The following is a 21682-nucleotide window of genomic DNA, read 5'->3' on the forward strand; positions in this document are numbered from 1 at the left end:
ACAGCTTTGGTTTTGCTCAAATATAAACATCTGGTTTGAGTTTCTAAAAAATGCTGTTGATGTTGTAAAAAAATTATATCACACTTTATCATAAATGATACTATATTATAAAGCCATTTATAAAAAGAAAAATCATTCTTTTACTAACTGTTCCATCCCTGAGGCACAAGTCTGATTTCATTCATGCTCTTTTGGTTCTCTATCATAGCCAATGTAATTTTAGTAGAATTTCTTCTTGGACAGTTAATAGTTCCTCAGGTGAATGTGGGATCAGCAGGTATCCCATAGAAGGTATAATAATTTGTTTTCCAAGTAGTCTTTATTTAAACAGTCATTGTTACTTGTCATTGGTATTTTTGTTGCAGCATCAGCCCAATCTTCAAGATGTGCTGAATTTTCTTGCCTCCCAAAGAATGAAATAAGAGTTGAGAGCACTTGCTATGGCACAGGAGAATCTCAACCATTTTAGATAGTGCTCTAAATCTTTTAAAGAATAACATCTGAGCTGGTAGTAGTGGTGACAGAGTGAGATCTATCCCAGCCATCAGAGGCTTAGCAGCAACATTCAAATTAGAGACTGCTCCTTATAACAGTAGTCAGGACTGGAGCTTACTGCATGCTGTGCATTGTAAAAGCACAGAAAAGAGAGAATTCCTGTCTGTAGAGTTCCTAGGTTTTGAAAAGGACACTCTTCCTGAAGTATGCATGTATTCTTTAAAGTGTAGATATGGAATGTTCTGATAGATCTGACTACCCATATATACATGGAACAGAATCCTCCGGTACATTCAATAATTAATTTCAAGCCTGGATTCTATGATCTTAATTATAACCAGATAGTCTCATTGGATGTACTACACATTTGCAAAGTAGGACTCAGCAGAAATAGTGGTAATGGAATTGGCCCCTTATTAAATGACCTAATTCAGCTTCTATTGATTCAATTAGAATGAAGCTGTTGAAGTGACCACATTCAGGATGTTCCTTACAGGCATTATCAAAATTCTACTCAACACAGTAGGAATTCTGTTGGGTTTTGCAGCCTTGAGGCAAGCTGCTCTATTTACTTTTATGTAGCAGAAATGTCAAACTGAAGAGAGAAGACAGAAGCAAATTAGAAACAAATCCATGCAACTACCCTAATTTTCTGATGTATATATTTGTCACTTGAAAAACCAGAAGGCAATTTTCTGACTGATTTTTAAAATTAATTTCTGTTTCTGCTGATACAACCTGAAATTGTTCTTCCTTCCAGATGATTTTTTTTTCCTAGTAGCTGCTGTCACTCCGGGCTCAATTCTAAACTCATTCCAAGTTCAGGGTGGTGATTTGATATTCATATAGTAGTAGATATAGTAGTTGATTTGATATTCATAAGGTACAACAACATAAGAAAGAGGAAAATACAGTGTTATGAATTATTAAAGGGCAATTAAACAAATGCCAGAGAGAAGTTTGTCTCAACAAAGTTTAACAAATCTATTTGCAGTTTGGGAAATTCAGTGAATGAGAATATAGTGCTCTGAAATTTTGTTTTGAATTAGGCTTTTAATTATATTTTTCCCTGGTCATGTTGGCCAATTTTTTTTTTTTATTATTTTAGATTTCATTCCCAATAAACAGGTGATAAAAGTTAAGAGCTATTACAAAAAACCTCTTGTCTCAGTAACTTCAAGTTCTTGTTATAGAAATACAGATTAGTGCTGTTTGTGAAGATAAAACTGTATACTGCGTCACAGTAATCTCGTATTTCCTTTACAAGTTTCTCTTGATTATTTTGCCTTTTTTCTGTTGTGTTTATTTTTACTGAGGCATGATGTACTAGAAAAAAAGGTCGTTCCTTATTAACATGATGAAAACAATTTTTCTTAATTTTAACAAGGTCTATTATTTATACGAAATAAACTATTTTTTTCCCTGTAGTTCAAGAAGCAATGTGTTAACCCTTTTTCCCATGGTTATGATCCTAGTGAAGATTCTAGCATCAGGAATAATAATGTGTACTGTGCTTTGTTCAGTTTTGGTTTTAATTTAAGGAAAGAAAGAGTAGGAAAAAATTGTAAGTGTTCCATATCTTTCATATATGTGCATATTCTCCATTAAAAAACTTTACAGAGTTTTACAAATCATATAATTGTATACAGTTGTATAATTTTACAAATTATACTATTTACAAAGCATACAATTATTTTCCTCAAAGATATATGTTATAGTTTAATCTAATTTTCCACTGGGTTACCAAGTCCCACTTGGAAATTTTATGCTTTTCTTAGACCCTGGGCTAAGGACTGCCCATGGTTTGCAGACCACAGATTGAAAACCACTGATTCAGAGTTGTGCTTTGGTATTTCCTTCACACCTCTTAACATATTATTCTGATTTGGAATCATGGTTCAACCAAAAGAAAAAAGAAATACTGAAGAAAAGAAGTTTATGTTTTATCTTAAGCTCTTAGGTTGCAATATTTATAGTCTTGTCAAGGCAAGGTTCAACAAGGTTGCTGGTGAGATCTGGAAAATGTTGCAGGAAGACAAAATTGCTAAGGAGATCGAAACAGAAAAATGATCAGCATTAATGTTGATATTGTCTTTAGCCCTTCATTTAAATGAGAAAGCATACTTGAACAAGAATCTCTGTGGTTAAGAGAACTGGTTGCTCTCTGGTTGTCATCATCCATCAACTCAACCTTGTCCTTTATGCTTCAAGTTACTCCATCAGGTTTCCTTTGATCTTGAACGTCAGCAATCATCCAAAGTTGAAGTTGGTCAAAAGTTTTTGTTTGAACATGGCTATTTAAAGTGTCTTTGTTCTCAGACTGTAAAAAAAGAATGTCCTATTACCATTTCCTTTTATCTGATAGTCTTTAACAAAAAGTACTTTCCTTAAACTAAAGTCTTCTATAAAAGCAGGGAAAAGGATGTTTAGAGAATCATTTCTCATGACAGGGACTTGGCTGGTCTCTGTCAGAAGGTTGGTGGACATTTCCAAAAGGAAGCCAGACACCTTCATGGTCCTGCACGGTCCAGTGGGCAAAGGAGAAGAGCTTTGACTGGAAGTAATGCTGGTTGGAAACTGTAGCTTTTGAAATGAGAGCTAGTTAATTCCCATTTCACATCAATTATTAAAGCATAGGTGATCACCTAATTAAAGAAAAAGGTCATTATCTCCTCATTTATGAACTCATTCAGCTTATACTCATCAACTTCATTCCATTATCTATTAACATTTTCCCTTTGTTGGTTAGTATCAAGTCTCAAATACACTCTTCCCTTGTTGCCTAGGAAATTATCACTTGCAGAAGAACGAGAAGCTTCTTTTAACTGCCTCTTTTTTGGAAGGTTGTCCTTTATCTAAGTCTCCATTGCAGAGAGTGGGGGGTACATTTTGCAGACCAGAAGTAAAATAATTACTGTGTGCCAACGGTGCACAGGCTGGATATACAGAGGTACTAAAATGATTAAATTTAACTTCTTTTTTTAAGTGAACATTCAAAGAAAAGGAAATTAAATGTGAAGGCTATGTTAGCATAACATTATAGAATCATCTTAAATGTGATATTCTGTGATAAGTTCTGTAGAAAGGCTTGTCATTAAAAATAAATAAAGTCACATAGACAATCTCTGAATTAAGACAGAATCCATTGCTTTTTGAGGCTTTAATGCAGCTTTCTTCAAGGCAACTCATTTTCAACCAGGGCTTCAAGTTGCTACTCTGAGTTAAATAATAATGTGTGAAATTACTCTCCAGACAGAAAGAAGTGGAGAAGATTGCACTCTTTTAGCCTTACCCATATGATGATGTCATTTTGATTTCATTTTTTTGGAATTATTAAATCAAAGCAAATAGGACATTCCAAAATATAGAACCAGATATATTTTTCCTACAAATTATTAACCTCCTAAAACAAAATGCACCTGTTCATTTAGAAATTCTTACATATTAGTCTTTGAGCTCCAATCCTTGCGTTTTTTCTACCAAAATGCTAGTATCAAATGGAAACAGATGTTTGCACAGGTCTTTTTCTTTGATGTCAGAAATGTCATAGAGGTGTTTCAAGTGAAATGTGTTTTCTTTGTTTCAGATCATACCAAGATAGTCACGTCTCTGTTTCACTACTGGATTACAGATATCCTTCCTGTGAAGAGCAGGAAATAAAGCCTTGCCTGTGTCCGTATGCACAGAGTTAAAATTTAACATGCAGACTCTTAACCAAGTAGCAATTGTTCAGGAAGAGCAATGTCCATTCACATTCTACACCTTCAGGTAAATGAATTATCTTTTCTGTGTTGCAAACTCCAGAAGAAAATAAACAGGGTATAACTACACATGATTTTTGTGTTTAGTTCATCAAGAATATGCATATGCTCAGTCTTCAGCTGGATTAGTGTGTACATTTACTTTAGGATAACGAACTTACCTGAAATGATGAGGTCTGTGTCCAGTATTTTCTTTAAGAAGTATGGAGGGGTGTTTATAAATTGATTGTTCTTTCTGGAAGTTTTATTTCTTGACTTGTTTATCTGATGTATCTGTTTATCTGAAATCAGAAATATAAATTTATAATTTTTAAAAAAATATAAATTTATAAATATTTAAATCTAAGTAACAATATGTCTGAGGAATGTATTTTTGCTGAATAAACTGCTAAACTATAGATACAGATACATTTTTACATGTGGGTCATGCCGGTTCTGTTTGGAGGTAGCAGAAACTTCGATGGCTTTTATAGAGCTGTTCCCCAGCCCAGCCTGTCACAGTCCGATGGGATTCACTGACTGCAGAATTATGGGACCAGGTTTTCTCACTGATTACTGTGTAGTCTTTCTGCAACTGAATTTATCCATGTGTAGATGCTTCAGTGAATAATATCTGTGCTTATAAAATGTTTTGGAATCCTGGAGAAAAAAGTGCTTCATACGTAAGAGGGTCTTCTCTCAGCCAAGTCATTCACTTGATAGTTCGTACAGGGGAAACCATGATCATGTCTTAGTGTTTTAGCTTCCTCATCAGTATCCCATTTATCTCCTCTAACATCTGCTTGGAGATAAATTACTGAAAAGACTACATAAACATTATGTGGGTTATTTTGCTTTGGTTTTTATTGTATTGCCTGATATCTCCTATTCCAAGGCATTGTCTTTAGTAATGCTCAAAAATGTGCAATAAAAATACAATCACGTCTCTTCCTTAGTAATTGAAGAAGTTAAAAGGGATTCAGTAGGATTCCAAAGGACTGCAGGTGCAGAAAAAATGATCTTATAGCTAAGACAGCTGTGTGCAGCTCTAGAGAACTTGAGTTATGTCTGTATCTGCGAGGAAATAAATTTAAAGCAGGGTTTTCAGAAGGAAAGCTAATAGTATGTTCCCTGTTTTAGTGCTCCTGACTTGCTAACACTTAGGTGTTGAACTGCAGCTGTGACTTTTCACTGATAGCCTGTGTGCCTCAGTCCCACAGCTGGAGAAGGAAGAAAATACCACTTGACTGTGAAGCACCTAGATAGTCTATTGACAGACCATACAGGAAATTAATCACTTCATCCTCAGATTAAAGCTTGAATGTCATGCAGTAAATGAGGCCTAGGAACTGCCCAAAAAAGATAGACAGCAACTCATTAGGTAAACATCATCTGTCCTATACATAGAATATGAAAAAAAACATTTAAATGAAGTTGTATAATTAAAGACAGTATAAAGTACAAATCAGGTAGAATTTGGACCATACAACAAAGTGTAGTGCCTGCATTTCCTGATACTCCAGTGGCTGTGCTGAGGGATGTTACAAGGCTGCTGCCACGGGTGGACCCCAGGACTTGATGAGTCCTCCTCCCTGTCCTCAGGATCTCAGGCTGGTGCATCACATAAAACACAAGGACAGTCATTTTCTCTGGCTGACCAGAATTGCAGTCCCTGAGTGCAGACACTTCGTAGATTCACAAGCAGTTCCCTGAATACCAGCACAGGTTCCCAGCCTCTCCCATATCCCTGCCTGCATCCTCGGTCCTCTGACCTGCTCTGCAGGTCTCCTACTCACCAGCTGGTTGAGCCTGACACATGCTGTCACACGTTCTCACACTCGTCTCACAAACCCTCACACACACATCTTGCAGCTTATTATAATTAATAAATTATTTATTAATAATTTCTGGTTCCGTGCTTGGCCATTTCTCATAATAATAAAGTGATTTTTAAAATTACACTGACTTTTAAATAGGTGCATACAGAGGAGCAGGCTTGGGTGTCTTTCCCAACAGAAGCATTTTGTACTATCAATACTCTAATCCCAGAATGAGTAAAATTTCACAAGTCAAAATGGTACTCTGCTTGAATGGGATAATAATGTGGAAAAGATTGCTTGTGGTCTCTCCTTTGTTTCCTTTCACTTTAACCACTGTAAGAGCCTTACATTCTGTGCAGAAATCAGCTGGTCCTAACAAAGCAAGCCTGGGAACAATGTCAGAGCGGAGCTAGTTAGTCAGTCATATCTGATGTCTTTGTAGATGACCTGTGATAGGAGCTGAATCTTACGTTATCAAACCTGCCGCTGTTACGCTAACAGGGATTATAAAGAGTGGAGGAGATGTTGGAGAGTTTAGAGAATTGGACCAAATTCAAGCAGATAAATTGTGGATTGTGATTGTAGATAAATGCAGTTGCGTAAGGGTATGTTTGTTTCTGAAACAAACGTGTCAGACAATGGTGTGCTGAACTGCAAGGTGTGTGAGGGCACTTAAGAGTAATACACCAGAAAGATTTAGTTTAAAAGCAAAAGGAATGGACATTACTCATCCTATAATATTATAAATTAGGCAGTGTACTGAAAATGGCAGGGGGGGCGGTGTTTGGTCCCACGTTTAACATCCTGTTTGCAGTCAAAAAGATTTGTTGCACCAGATTTTTAATACTTAGTCATTCTTCTGTACTAAATCTCCCTACACCCTTTATGGTTTATTTGAGCAGCAGTATAACCAACACAGCTGGGATATGTAAACTGAAAAATTTAAATTAATATCCACCAGTGAATACTGTGTTTTACTTTCCCTATACATGGCTCCTTCAACATAGCCATGAAACATTTATTGCTTCGGATTTTCATGCTAAACTCATAAATGGCAAAGGACACAACCTCAAATTTTTGCTTTTGCCACATTCAGTCTAATGAATGTGCAGTATCATGAAATTTCTGAGGCATGAAGAAGGTTTTTTAGTGGACTTAGCATTGGAAAACTTCAGACTGAACTCTACAAACGCTATTATCAGCTTATTTCAAACTTCTGGGAAGAAAGAACTTTAAAATTTGGTTTTAAAACGTGCATGGGTTCCAACAGTAGGAAGTATTTAAGGATCAGCTAGAATGTAGCCTGCATGTGGCTTCAAGACTTAACTTTGCAGTTTGTGTAATTAAACATTACTCAGTAAGAAAGGAACATCATCACAGTGGAGAGAAATTGGGTTCCGAGTAGGTGGTGGTCCCTTCCCTAGGCTCCATGTACAAGGAAGACCATGGAGGCTGAAGTAGTTTTGGGAATGTGTAGCACCAAACAGCTGCTCACTACGCTTGTATGCAAGGGCATGAGTTCAAAGCCATTATCTATATATACAGGTACATGTTTTACTCCCCAAATTGCCTGTAAGACCTTCATTCTTCTCTTTTGTGGCTGTATAATGTGGGAATCAGTCCCTAATGTTACAGATTTTTACAGCTTCATAAGTGGTGCAGTATTTTATGTAGTACTTTACAATTATGTAGAGTTATAAATTCCTTAATGTGTTTTCTATGACAGCTGGCTTTGTACAGGGGATACTGCTCAGTAGGCTGAATCTCTGAAATGACATCTGGGGAAAAAAAGGCTTTAAAAAAAACCATCGAGGAAGGAAAAAAATGGTGAGTGGCAGCATGAAGGCAGAAAACTGTTAAGCTGTCTTTGACCAAATAAAACATACTTCACCCAGTAATATCTGGTATATCATAAAACCAGTCCACAGACATGGAGTGGAAAGTGGTGTGTGTTGTGCTTTTACAGCATGCCACACATTAAGTACAATAACAAAGAATGGTAGTGGAAAAAATCAGAAAACTGTCAGATCGGAAAAATGCCATATATGTAACATTAAGGTCAATCTCAGGTTACAGCTATATAGATTTTGTGATTAATTGCTTCAGCCCTAGATTGCACCTAAGGACAGCTGCATTGCATACAGTTATGCACCTAGTTCAGCTGCACTGTCAACTACTTTATCCTCTGCATTGCATCTAAGTAAATTTTGTTAAATAGGCTTATCACAATGTCTGGGTATTTCACTATTTTTAATGTGTGTTTTTCTTAGATGAAAAAAAATGTGTATTTTTAACTGCTAGGTAGATGCTGAACTCAACTATGGGGGGAAAATCACTACATAAGGATAAAGGTTTTTCAAAAACTGTATACGTTTCCTATCTCTTAACGATCCAGGAAAAAAACCCATGGATTCTATGATTATTTGACGTGTATATATGCACCACAGTCAGTCAAGGTCAAAAATATAGCTTTAATAAGGAGGTTCTCCAAGTTAGCGCTTACCTTTGTAGAATTAAGAGTCTGTAGTCATTTTAATGAGCTGTATACATTTGTAAAATGTATAAGGAAGCTGTAGGTCTCTTTTACATTATTACTGTGATGCTACATCCTGGTTTAGGATACGTGATAAAAAAATAAAGTGTTGTCTAAGATTGAAGATGACTACACAAAAATAGAGGAATGAATGAATCAATGGTTCAATACCTTCTTTTCTGTTGCATCAGCCAGAGGCTGGTTTCTACATTTTTTGCCACTCTTCTCAGTCTATGAGTGCACAGATGATTCCTCCATCCTCTCAGCCCTTGGTGCTACCTTCTGTCACCCACTTGCTACATTTTCAGACTAACACATTTGTGCTTTTTCCCACCACGCCTTCCACAGCTCTCCACAGAACAACCTTTCTAGCATTTTCCTTCCCTTCTTTAAAACTCTCCTTTGCCATGATGCTGCCCAGAAGCTTGGCAACAGCTAGGTCAGTAGTTTTCTAAGACAACTGCCTACTGTGCTGACTAATGTTGCGGTATTTTATCTGTGTACTCCCACATCAATCTGCCTATTTTCTCCTCTGTTTTTTCCTCTCCTAAACAAGTAGTAATCCGGTGCAGGGATTGCCCTGCCACACAGCGCCCAGCGCAGCGAATTTCTGTTATGTCTGAGGCACCAGTGTGCTAGAGGAATCTAATAGACTTAACTGCAATCAAGAATATGCTAGAACATGAAAGTAAGGCTGCTGATAGTTAAAAGTGACAGAATAATGGCACATTGCATGTATGATCAGTCCAGTGAAACAGGGACCTGGTTCTCCGTAGCAGACACTTTGGAGGCGGTGTTCATCTGCAGCTTGCTAAGGAGAGCTTGGAGGCATGCAGGGTGGTACAAATATGAGAGCTTATGGCTTTATGTTGGCTTTTATGGGAGCATAAACAGATAGGTCAGATGGAAGCATCTGCATTGCAGGCATCTGGATCTTGTTAAAAAAAAGAAAAGAAAATTAGTTTCCTGCATCTGAGAAAGGGACAGGGATGTACGTGTTGCGTGACCAGAACTGCTCCTGGTGCTGGCAGTGGCAAGCTCCTTCAACTCAGACAGGGCTGTGACCCCCACAACCCTTGCTGCTTTCACATCTTCTGTAGGGAAGCCATTGCCTGCCAGTGTAAAAGGGAGGAGGAGAAGGAGTAGTAAGGAGCTGTTGTATGGCTGTGCTTGGAATACAGCTGATGCAAGCTGAGGAGCTGCTTCTCCTGCTCTTCCTCTTGTTCTGTCCATGCAATCATGCACAAAGTGGCCTCAGTAAAAAGAAGGCTCAGTGAAAGTTTGCTGCATGATTGATTCCTCCTCCCAGTAACAATAATGAACTGGAAGCAAATACAAATGCACAGAGGAGGAGTAACCATTGCTAGGAATATCAAACTGATAGTCCATTACCTGTGTTCTGGAGACTGAATCAATAGCAAATACTTTTTTTCAGAATCACGGGAATAATCACCAAACTGTGTAGACACGATGATAGCTGTTTGATCTCTGCCTGGCATGTTGGAGCTTAAAATGAAGGTCATGTTCAGATCTGATTGGAATTCAGGGAAAGCATCTTAGCTTATTACCATTACTATAGTGCTGGATTCTATTTACATTGGTAAACAGTTTAAAATACTTGACATGTTATTCAATTACATCTGTGATTGCTAACTGACAGACCAAAGTGCATTGATTTTTCCAACCACATTAAGTTAAGTACATGGTGCAGTGTTTCATTAGCCTGTCTGCTTAACCCTTTCACATTAATTCAATTACCCAATACGAAATTAATGTGTAAAATACTAAATAACTCAAAATTTCTAAAGTAGAAGGTGTTGCAAGAATGTATTCATCTCAGTAGCTTCTGGCATGTATTTATTACTGGATGATTTACAATCTGCTGCAGATCACTTTGTTATCCATATGGCAAAAGTCCCTCAGAAAGGTTGTTCTCGGTACTCGCTCAGTTGATATTGACAGATTCATAGAGGGTAAGACTGAAACGGACATAAGATTATCTTCTCTGACCCCATCTAAATCCCTGTTCATAAATTTTCCTTTTACTTCAGGCTGAAGACCAGTAACCTGAGACTGAAAAAAGCAAAATTTGTGTTTTTTGCGAAAGCAAGCCTTCTGCAGAGACAAGCAAGCTTGATTTAATGACACCAAGAAATGAAGACTTAGCCTCTTCTCTGGTCATTTATTCCAGCACTCAATCACTGTCATGATTAGAAACATGTGTCTTATTTTAAATTTGAATTTTAAATTTAAATTTAGCTTTCAGCCATTAGTTCTTGGTACGCTTTTCTTCACTAGGTTAAGTAGTCCCTTGCTAGCCACTATACTCCATCTGAGAAAGATTTTGAACACCGTAATCAAGCTACAATACAACCTCCTTTTTACTACCCTAAATGTTATCTCTTTAAATTATTTGCTTTAAGGCTTTTTCTACAGCCTTGGAATGGTTTTTGTGGCTCTTTTTGTACATTGTCTCCAATTTTTTTTCTTACCATTGGGAGAAGCAGCATGCTGGAACTTCCTTCCAAATCTCAGCATCACCAACTTCCATACTCACTACTCTGGTATTTGTGGGTCCACTTTTTGCCATAGGATTGTATAGGGACTACACATTGAATTGTTTCTCATAATAAACAAGTACTCTTGAAAGTTACTGTTTTCCAAGGTTTAGTCCCCGGTTCCATAATTCGTGTTCTTAAATGTCTGACTTTCTATCTGGCTATATCAGCATTAATTTTTGTGGGTACGTTTAGATTAGTAAATGATGGATTGCTTTGTGTGCTGCTATCGCTTTCATTGGTATCAACTATCTACTAATCTTGGTGGCATCTGCAAATTCTACCAGCAGTGATTACATGTTTACTTACAGCACATTAATAAAAATGCTGAACAGTGTTGAATATTCACATAATCTTTATGGGATCCCATAATCTTTATGGGATCCAAAGGCAAAGAACAGCATTCAGTCCCAGTTCCTTACTTATACCTTATTTTTCAAAACAGGAAACTGAGGTCATCTGTCAGATTTCTAATATATTTTACATATACTTTATTGTCACAGATGCTTTTTTTGTTTTGATTATAAACTCATGTGTCACTAGGTAACTTCACCGGAGTCTAAATGGCACAAGGTGTAATGGTTTTCTGCTGCTGTCAAGTATTTCTTCAGTTGCCTACAAGAACAAGCTTTAATTTTTTTAGGTAAGGATAAGAGTCCAAACTAAAGATACTGTACAAAAAAACCCCTAGAATTGTGTTTTAGAGTATACTTCAGAGGAAGCAGAATAATTGAAAACTATTAAAAATAAATAGCTGCTCAGATTTCTCTTACGTGTTTTCAATTTGTTGCCCTGTGGGGAATGATTTGCATGAGTTAAGAATGATTGTTGTGAAAGATTTCTTATTTTTAATCAGCAAGGAAAGCTTTGTATTTCTTTCTTTTCCTGCACAATGTGATCCTTAACTTATGTTATACGGTTATGAAGGTGTCTGGCGTAGCCGTTATCTGTTGCATTTTCTTTCTTCCACCTGGTAATTGAAGAAGGATTCAGAAGAATTTCAGTAACTACCAATGCAAAAAATCCCAACTTTGGACCTTAGAGGTTTACTTGGGAAGTTGCATTCTCAGTGTCATAGTGGGATGTGCGTGTTTTCAGTTTTTACAGAAGCAGTTCTCTGACAGATTTCCAGCCCACAGCACAGACACGTTAACTCTGGGTATCAGCATTATCTAAACATTTTCTAAACCCTAAGCTTTTGTTGGAGACCACTGTAAGGATTCACCAGAAATATTTGTTGAATTTCATAGACTCGCAGACTGGTTTGGGTTGGAAGGGGCCTCAAAGACCATCTAGTTCCAACCCCCTGCCATGGGCAGGGACGCCCTCTACTAGCCCAGGTTGCCCAAAGCCCCATCCAACCTGGCCTTGAACACTGCCAGGGAGGGGGCAGACACAACTTCTCTGAGGAGCATGTGCCAGGGCCTCACCACCCTCACAGGGAAGAATATCTTCCTTATATCTAATCCAAATCTCCCCTCTTTAGTTTAAACCCATTGCACCTTGTCCTAACACTACAGTCCCGATAAACAGTCCCTCCCCACTTTCCTGTAGGCCCCTTTAGGTACTGGAAGGCTGCAGTATGATGACCCTGGAGCATTCTCTTCTCCAGGGTGATCATGACCAACTCTCTCAGCCTGTCTTCATAGGAGAGGTGCTGCAGTCCTCTGATCATCTTCCTGGCCCTCCTCTGGACTCACTCCAGCAGCAAAATATCTTTCTTGTAGTTGGGACACCAGCTTCTGCTGCTTACAGAGTACCAAGTTGCATTTGGTGTCATGCATCAAAATGCAGGCAGCATTAACACTTTCTCTTGGAGCTGGGAATGGCAGAGAGAAGACTAGTAACTCTCTGCCCAGAGCTGTCACAGTCTGGAGAGAAGCAGGAGTGGATTCTCAGGAGGATCCTTATATGACAGAACCTCCCCCATATCATTACCATAGCTTATTGCCCTCAGGGTTCCTTTAGTGAAGTGTCAAAGCCTGGCCCCAAGGTTACACAACAGAAAAACAAAGGAGCAGCAACAGCATCCAGCCCAGGAACTAGCAAAGTCACAGTAGGGCCAGTTAGTACAGGAGTTAAATGTCAAAGATAAAGAACTTGAAAACAACTTGCAACTGGAAGTACCACTCCTGCATCAGCTGCAGGAAAACTGAAGTGTTTTCTACCCAAAATTACAAAAGAAGTGCCAAAGATGACAGATGCAGAGATCGATACGCTGAGCTGTTTTCTCAATGTGAATAAAGCTGGTTAATGCCATTCTGCTGTTTTAACTGAGGTGAGTCTAATTGCCCTAGCTGTACAAGCAGGGTAGAGCCTCTGGCTCCAAGGTTCTGGCTCTGTTCTAACATAGAACATGCCTTGTCAGGTTCCAAAAGGTCCCTGAACTCCCCCCAGCACCAAAAGTTATAGAGAAAAGAAAAGTGATTCTTCCTTTATGCATGAGCAGAAACCATCAAAGTTCAATAGCAAGCCAAAACCATTTCATCTGCCCTTGTCAGGGTACCTGAGACACTGGTGCTGTGTCTCCCAGTACACACAAGACTGGTGTTACCACAACTCCAACGCCCATCTGCTTTCTCCATGATTGGCAAAGCCGTGCCCTGTTTCACAGGGTGAAAAGCAGTCAAAAACTGCTTTGCAGTACCATAGGATGAGCATCTGGGCTGATCTTGGAAAGCAGCTGGAGCAGTGACTTACCGAGGTGAGGTGAACAGGAGAGAAGGGGAGATGATGGTACCTGTGTGAAGCTTTTAGGTTGCAATGGTGAATCACAGACTCATGCTCAACAACATTCTCATGGGTAGCCTGAAACTTGCACTTTCAAATGAGAGAGGTGGGAAACTTGTGAAGTAAAAGTCACAAAGATGAGATGGAATCAAGCACATATCTCTAAGAGAGTAATTAGTCTTGAGTAATAACTAAGGGTCCTCTCTGTTAACCTTGATGCAGCTCCAGTTGCCCAAGGCTGATCCAAATCATAGAAATTACTGGTATCAGGCAGCCACGGATGCTTTGTACAGCAGTCACTGGCATGGTATTTTGTTTGAAACCAACAAAAGAAGTCTGAAAAGATCTACATAATGCTACAAACCCCACAAAGCTATCTGTTAGAAATCCAGACTAGGCATGTGTTTTGTCACCTTTTTAACCAAGCCCCTAACTTGTTACTTTTTGTGAATATCCAGCATAAGCAGGTCACCTGAAGAACCTACCAATGAAAGCATTCTATCCACAGTCACCATTCCTTCTCTTCTCTGTGTTCAAATCTGAGTCCATGGACCTGAATATTCTCTCAGTGCACGGAATGCTGCTGAGTCCCCATTGTGCCTTGCAGGGATGTTCATTCCCCTTCCCAATCTGGCAGCCTGTCTTTGTGAGCAAGAGTCATTACAGATGAGCGTGCTGTGCCATGGGATGCCCCAAGGCGGCGGAAATGACTGCGGTCCAGCTCCTGGCTCAAGAGTATTGTGCACCAGGATATTAGCTGTAAACCTGGCAATATTGCTTTGGTGCAGAGCCTTCCTCCAGGCACCCACAAGACAGATGGCTTTATCAGTGCACAGCCATTCACCTCTGCGTTGCAATTGGGAAGAAATACAAATTTCCTACTACAGCTGTCTGTCTGAAATTAAAGCACCCTCCCTTGGTTGTGCTTTGCATTTTTATAGTGACTGGCAATCTTTTCTTCCAGGATGCTGCGCTCAGCCTTCCGACGAGTTTTTAATGCTCTCAAAAATACGTGACAGTAAGTTAAAGGGGATTGGTGCTTCAGACTGTGGGGAATCAAGCAAAGGAGGATTCTGCATAATCTGTGTAATTGGACACTTCTTATAGACCAGTGTAAAAACTGAATCGTCTCTGGCAGTGAGAGGCTTTTGTGCAGAACTTCATAGGGATTCATTGATAGGCACCTCGTGGAAAGTCTTTGTAGAGCCTGTAGGAAGGGCAGCTCCAGCCGCAGCCCGTCAGTCCCCTTCCTCCTGCACTGAACTGTGCACCCGTCTTTGAAGTGGCATGAGCCAAGGATTGAGGCAGAGCATTTCTCAGTAACTCAGTGTCTGTTGGGCTCAGATGAGTGGGAATCCATGAACATGGCTCAGATGAGTGGGAATCCATGAACATGGCTCTCAAGTTTTCCATCAGAGGCATAAAGCTGGTTCAGAGCTAAATTTTAAGATGAAGCGCCCAGGGCATTTGCACCCTCTAGCTGTTGTAGAACCTGTGCTCAGGTTTCCAGATTAAGTTGACAAACCCCCCATAAGTGAGAGGTAAGACTGAACTATGCTTAACTAGCAGTATCACCTTGCTGCCAGGGAAAAGCAGTTGGCTGAGGAATGTAAGCTCTGAAGCGGGAAGAGGTTGCAATCAGCTCTGAAAATAACTTCAGAGTGGGGTGGTCTGTCCACCTCCGAACTGGAGAAGTCAGTGTCTCATAATCACTAAAAATCTTGTTGACAAGATGCAGGAGGGATGTAAAAAAACTCAAAGAAGTGGGCTTTTTCCTTTGTATTGGGGCAGTGGAGGGAAGCACTGAATCTGTTTCCTGCCTCCTTGGAGGAGTATGGGAAGAGGAAGCCCTCACTTTGACTCTGGGTGAGGAAAGAAAATCCCAGCAACTTGTATTCCAAACCTCCATTTCCCTTCAGGTCTGGGAAGACTATGGAAGTGGTAAGAGCACAGGAATGTGAGAAGGAGACATGAAGAGGAGGTAAGGATGGGAGGAAGCAGAGTAAAAGAACACATCCAACTTGAGTCTCGTTTGCTCATTCTTCATAAAGAAACTTTTTGTTACACCCTTCGTGCCCTTTCCTGTATCTTTTTTGAGTCTGCTTCAACTTTGTAGAGATGGGAGGACCAAAACTGCTCATGTACAGGTTCACCATCCATTTTGATTTGTTCTCTAGTCCTTTTCAAATAAATTCATTTGCTTTTTTGCCCCAGCCTTACTGGGTACAGAGCTGACATCATCATCGACCTGTTACTTCATTCCTGAATGGTCCTTATCAGTTTGTGTAATTACATGCACCGCTTTGCCGTACTCTACATGGAATTGCCTCTGCCATTTTATCACAGGTTGTTCGTGACCATAGTGCTCTTCTGCAGCTCTGCACGGTCAGCTCTCAATTTTAGTCCTTGTGATAAACGTAGTGGAATCAGCAGTCTGTGTTCCCCTGTTATTCATCACCTTTTCCAGGTCATTTAGGACTTTGCTGAGCTACACAGATCCTGGCACAAAGTCCCATAGGATTGTGTTTGTGATTTCCTTCCAGTGGGAAAACTGCATTCCTGCTTTTTCTTCCATACCTTTTAATTGCTTATTCATTCAAATTAGGACCTTCTTCACCCATGAAACTTCCATTATAAGGGCATTTTTCCCCCAGTGAATTTTAAAAATGCACTTTGGTACACCTTATCCACTTATTTGTCTGTTCCTCAAAAAAAAACCAAAAATGCCAGTAGGCTTCTGAAGTATGTCTTCCCTTCACAGAAGCTTAATCAGGTGCTTCCCAATGTATTTTTCTGTGCATCTGCTCATTCTGCTCCTTGCAGCGGTCCCCAGTGACTGCTGAATGAGCACACTGGGTTCACTGGCCTGTAGTCCCTCAGATCACCCCCGGAATCCTTTGTAAAACTTCTCCACCTCACCCCCTTCCCACCCCCTGACACTGAGACAGATCCTGGTGAGAGGCTGCACGCCGCAGCTCGTGGTTGTGTTATTTCATCCTTGGGCGGGTTTAGCGCTCTTGGGTGAGCACCATCTGGTCCTAGTGAGCTGTCAGTGCTGCGCCATGGGAAACACCGTCTCCGAGGAGGCAGCTCTGCGCCCAGTCCAGCGCGTCGTGCTTTAGCGCAAATGTTCGCCGCCGTTCCCCTCTTGGTTTGTTTTCCACTCCTAGGTAATCTGAGTTCTGCTTCAATCATTTCTTCTTGGCCTCACAGCCAGACAGCCACACACTTAATCAAAATAAAGACTACCTAATGGAAAAATAAACATAACAAAATGCTACTCTTTTGATTAATATATATTTCATGCTTTACTTCCTCCATAGATTGTTTTGCCCTCTTAAGTTGATGAAAGAACCTTCCAGTGTTCAGCTGGAGAGTTCACCACATAAGACCTGTACCTTTACTCGGGATTATGCCTAAAAATAGGTTATCAATCATGTTAAAATAGCCACAACTGCACTGGCACAACGCCATGCCAGAAATAATAGAAGTCTCGTTAAGGGATTAGAACATTTAAATAGGAATAGGGATAGGAAGGGATGGCAACCCTGTGTAACTGGCAGTGTGAAGGCAATCACAAGGAAACAAAGCACGGGCATGTGTCAGAAAGTGTGCAAGAAGATAAATTCAACCAGTAACATTCCCACTAGAGCTATGCAGTTTAAAGCTTTGAAGCATTTTCTGACATACTTGGAAGGCTCCAGTATTTTATGTCTTTTTTTGTAGTAAATTTTAAAGTCTTACAAGAGAATTTACAGAATTTTTGTGGTTTGGGTGGACTGATTCATTAGCTGTTGCATTGGAAACCCACAGCAGTGCATATTCAGGCCTCTGTATCTGCAAGCATGGATCAAAGCATTTACCATTTCTAAATAAGAAAGCAGTTTTGTTTGTTACAGATCTAGATACCCACCAAAATGTAAGTAAGTCCTTGCAGACCTCTAAGGAAGACTCCAGAACCTCTCAGTGTTCAGATACATTTGCTTATGCAGGAACAGTAAATGTCGATTAAATTCTGCGTTGGGGTAATAGCTCTGGATTCATTTTAGCTGTGATCGCAGGTAGAGCAAGTTCCAGCCCTTCCAATAAGAAGATTGTTTAGAAGGTGGATCAGGTGCTTTGACGTGTCGAGCTTAAAGTTTGGATTTTAAAAAAGGAAAAAAAAAAAACCAACCCATACCACAAGCTGTCTTTGTAGGATTGATGACTCACAGTTTATAAAGCCATATGGAACATAGTAACCCACTCATTCTGGCTATCGGGAAATTGTGTTTGAAAAGAACAGAGAGGTAGCAGGGAAATGATTGACTCAAGTTGTGTACTTCTGTGGCTGATCACTGGGTTAGGATTAGAACCAAAATTGTGGTCATGCTGTGAGTGTATCTCTCTTATGAGTCCTTTTCCATTTCAGGGTCCTGGTACTCCAGATATCCCTACCGTGGCTGTTTTTTTACACTGTGGCTGTGCTCTGAAACAAACTAAAGATGACCCTAGCTACAGAAAAACACAGGATGCTCGCTGTTAGGGGCTTTCTTGTACATAAAGTGTGGCAGCTCTTTGCAAGCCTCGCAGGCATTGCAGGAGATCTCATGGTCTTCTGTCCTCAGTTGCCATACCCCACTACCAGCACTTCTGGCATTACGTGTCAGAAGGCTGCTGCTTCACCTCCTGTTTGTGTCATTCACAGTGAAGACTCATCACGTGCCTAACAGGGTTGCAATGTGGGGCACAGAGGATGAGGAGGAAGAACCCAGTTCAACAGTTGGTTGCGTATGGGGCTCCTCCTGTGCACGGCTTCACTGAGGAGATTTTCCAGCAGCAATACAGAGCTGCTAGGAAGGATCTATCCAGCTTGGTACAAACCAGTGGTTCAAAGCAAAAATGCTTTGGGTCTGTGCATCTACGTGCATTGGATGGGTTAGAACTCCGTGTAGGTGTATGCCGAGTACCAATATGCAGAAGGTGTGTGGGATGCTGCAGTGGAGCCTCTCGTGATCTGGGACCCTCCGCAGCTGGAGTGAGGGATACCCACGAGTGCATGGAGTCTGACAGTCACACTTTTTGTCTCATCAGGCACAGAAGCAGCAAAGGACACAATGGGAAGAGTTCTTACCACAGATTGTAATCTGATTTCGCCTGTCAGCTGTCACAGAGCAAAACACCCACTGAGGACTGGCTAGCCAGGCACACATGTTCAGCCTGGCACAGGAGCAAGATCTGGTGGGTGTCTTGATGTAGATACCCATTTTAGTGGGCTTTGGGGAGCAGAGCACAGTGAGATGACATGCCTTGCTCCTTTACAGGCTTATCCCTCTTTGCTCCATCTCTTCTAAATGGAAAGGAAATTGCAGGCTGTTCACAGGGAAGGGCCTAGTGCCTTGTTTCTTAGCACAAGAGTGGCCGTGGTATGTCACTCCTCTAGAGCAACAAATAATATATTGTGTTGCGTTAATAGCAGCTGATTGGCACACACATTGGCAGGAGTGGATGTCTTCTTGAGTAACAATATGCCTTGCAAGTCTTACTTATCCAGATATACCCATAGATGTGCTGTAGGCTTCCTTAGTCAGATCAGCAGTGCCTTGGTAGATGGAAAATTACATTAAAGGATGATACCCACCTTCTTTGCCAGTGGTCAGGTTTGTGTTGAGCGTGCTTCTGCTGTGCTACCTTGCTAAAGGGGTTGGATACTGGGATCATTGCAAGACAGCACATTACACATTGCAAGACAAGGGAGCTCAGTTACCAACTGTTTGCAGGGTTAATGGGGACCTTGGACCTCCACTGGAAGTCTGTCCACTCCCTGACAGATGTGAACCTCCCCAGAATAACAGCTATAGATAAATCTTTCCACCAGTGTGCACCCAGATAATTCCCAGGCCAGTGATGATGGCACGTAGTGTTCCAGCTTCTCTGGAAGTGTGTGGAACTAGTGTTCCAGTGTTCTACTGGTTAATTTCTGAAGCAACCTCAGAAGTGGCAAGGCATAAAGCTGTTGCCCAGAAAAGAAGCCATTATTCTGCTCTGTGTTTTAAACACTCAACCCGCTTCCTAGAAGTGGGGATTAACAAAAGGTACAGTGGGGAAGTGCTTGTGGTGCAGTGTCACTTGCACAACGGAGGCAGACAAGCTTCTCCCTGCCCATATCTTCTAGACCATTTGTGTGTTGGAGTCCAACCTACTGATTCTGCAGACCTGTACAAATCTTTAAGGGGGACGCAAACATTAGAGTTGTCTGTGGTTGGCCTGATAGGTGCTAGCTACCTTCAAGATCTGCAGACCTGACCCCAGGTCTCACTGTTAATGCCCATTGGTTATATTCTTGGTTTGGGGATGGTTGGGTTTGATTTTTTGGTTTGGTGGGGTCTTTTTAGTTTTCAGTTATAAAACGAATAGATACATCTGTAGTAGTACACACCTCAGCTACAGAAAAACTGACAGTGGGTTTCTTCACCAGGGTGGTGGCTCACGGATCAGTAGCAGACAGGACTGGTGGTGTTCTGTAGGACTACTGTCTTACTGTAACATTGGAGATGGTCCCCCAAAGGTGCTGTACTTGCAAATCAGGTGAGATAGTACCTATTCATGCAGAGCATTAGATGCACTCCTCCTCACGGGTTGGCTTTTTGGTGTGTAGTGGGCCACTCAGTTTTACCAGTACTGCTTTCCCTCTGTAAAGACCTCCGCTGAATGAGGAGAGGTGAAGCTAGGCTATTGACCACGTCCAGTAGTTGGGAAACAGGTAAAATTCAGCGTTCAAGGACATCATCACCAGTCCTCAGTACCTGGGAGGAGACAAAGGGTTTGATGATCTTCCTTTTGTGAGATTAAACAATGTTTTATAGCTTCTTCATGTAATGCATTCTTTTCATTTGCTTTGGTCACCTTAGTAGCCATTCTTCTTACCAGCTTGGCTTTGAATTCTCCTGCTCTAACAGGTGGGGTGCAGTTCACACGACTGGCTGTGTTTACACCTGCCATGCCAACTCACTGTACCATCAAGCATCGCTTCTTGCCATGATGATAACATAAACACCTAAAATAGGTAAATTATGACAGGACCTTAGAGCAACTAGTTGGGAGGCGGGCAGCTGGAGTTAGGAGGGATGTATCCAGCCCTGTTAGACCATATCTGGGTTCCACATGAGCTGTGCTGGTCCCTTTGTACTACGCCCATGATGCTGCCAGTGACTGGAGCACTTACCTGCCCTTGCTTTGGAAATACTAAAAAACCCTAAAACATTCCAGGATTACTTTTTCCCTGTAGTTTCTAACAGATACAAACTGCAGCAATTTCTAACACGAAATTTTCTTTCATGGCAGAAGTTCTCCTTTCTCTGTAGCAGAAATTAACTTGATTTTCTGCTATTAAGTCTTTTGCTGTTAAATTTTTGTCTCTTTCTATTATTTCATCCCTCAATGGCATCAAAGCACTCTGGGTAGGCAGACATGAATGCAGGAGCAGCCTCTTGGCAGCAGAGCTGTGGGAAGGGAACGAGTCGATTCTCAGCAGGAAACAGATGAGTACTTTAAGCTACTTCAGTGGTAACTCCATAAGCCTCAGCAGCACAAGCCCTTGCTGCTCTTTCTGTAACCTTAGGTGACTTTGAGGACTGAACAGTCTGCAATTGTCTGTGTCTCAGCTCATCTATGCAGTATTCTAGTCTTATTCTATTGACAGTATTTCCTACTTCTGTCATCGACATATTCTAGTGCATCTCCCTAATTTTGTGCTCCACAAAGATACTGCTGTGTAACGCAACAACATGACTAACACTGTTCCTGTTCCTTGCCTGCACTGTCATC

General features: G+C 40.7%; 1 protein-coding gene across 1 annotated transcript in view; it reads left to right on the forward strand.

Annotated features, from left to right (window-relative positions):
- The window catches only part of ERICH1 (glutamate rich 1), a gene marked incomplete at its 3' end in the record, with an annotated part of 150922 nt that overhangs the window by 65109 nt on the left and 64131 nt on the right, over nucleotides 1–21682 (forward strand). The window lies entirely within an intron of this gene.

Source organism: Gallinula chloropus (assembly GCF_964237585.1).
Source record: "Gallinula chloropus genome assembly, chromosome: 3".
NCBI classification, from domain to species: Eukaryota; Metazoa; Chordata; class Aves; order Gruiformes; family Rallidae; genus Gallinula; species Gallinula chloropus.